We start from the raw sequence: 1387 nt of genomic DNA on the forward strand, positions 1-1387 counted from the left end.
TAATAGTACTTTCAAATGAATACATACCGTGACAAGATTTTGAAGGAGTTCAAAATAGATCGGCGAAGAAGGAGTTCTTGGTTGTGTTATAAGGTGTGAGTATTGAGTAAGACTCGAGACCTCACCACGGCAGAAGAGAGAAAAAGGACGAAGGTCGTCCCCTATGCTTAAGACGTAGGCTCTATAGTATGTTGTGCTGTGTACCGCACCTGAAGTGTGCCTTGGAATGAGTCAGTCAAGGGGTACAAGAGAGATCCAAGAATGGATCATTGGACATCGGTCAAAGTTATCCCTAGTAACTAGTGGACTAAGGAATTTTCTCGATTATGGAGGTGGTAAAAGAGTTCGTCGTAAAGGGTTATGTCGATGCAAACTTTGACACTAATCCGGATGACTCTGAGTAGTAAACCGGATTCGTATAGTAGAGCAGTTATTTGGAATAGTTCCAAATGGCGCGTGGTAGCTGCATCTACAAGATGACATAGAGATTTGTAAAGCACACACGGATCTGAAAGGTTCGGACGACTAATAACCTCTCTCGTAAGCATAACATGATCAAACCCTAGAACTCATTGAGTGTTAATCACATGGTGATGTGAACTAGATTATTAACTCTAGTAAACTCATGGGTGTTAATCACATGGCGATGTGAACTAGATTATTGACTCTAGTGCAAGTGGGAGACTGTTGGAAATATGCCCTAGAGGCAATAATAAAATGATTATTATTATATTTCCTTGTTCATGATAATTGTCTATGGCCACTACTACGCGTAAACCGGCTGATTGTAGGGGGTTTTAAACCGCCTTGCCAGTCGTTGATCCCTGAACCGTAACAACACTTCCATCCCAAGAAAGCCTATATCTCTCCAACACCGACTAGTGATCCTCGCTACCACGCGATGAGCTGCAGTTGGCCGACATGCACCAGCCGTAGCTTCATCATGCACGGCCATGGCTGCAGCAACAACACTGTTGGGACCACCCCATGAAGCATTGATAATGCTCTGGAGGGCCGGCAATACTTTAACACAACCCCGGTGATCCTTCATTGCAACACCGGTGATGCTCCAGCGACACTCACAATTCTCCATTGCCACACCGATGATGCTCTGGCGGCCGCGACGATGCTCCATTGCAGCACCGGCGAGGTTTCGACGGGCCGGCAATGCTCCTCCAACACAACACCGGTGATGCCTCGTTGCAACACCGGTGATGCTCCGGCGGCCCCGACGATGCTCCGACGGCCCCGACGATGCTCCATTGCAGCACCAGTGAGTTTTCGATGGGGCGGCAATGCTCCTCCAACACAACATCGGTGATGCTTTTGTTGCAACATCGGCGATGCTCCGGCGGCCTCGACGATGCTCCATTGCCGCACCGTGATG

This window comes from Triticum dicoccoides, chromosome 3B (assembly GCF_002162155.2).
Source record: "Triticum dicoccoides isolate Atlit2015 ecotype Zavitan chromosome 3B, WEW_v2.0, whole genome shotgun sequence".
Taxonomy (NCBI): Eukaryota; Viridiplantae; Streptophyta; class Magnoliopsida; order Poales; family Poaceae; genus Triticum; species Triticum dicoccoides.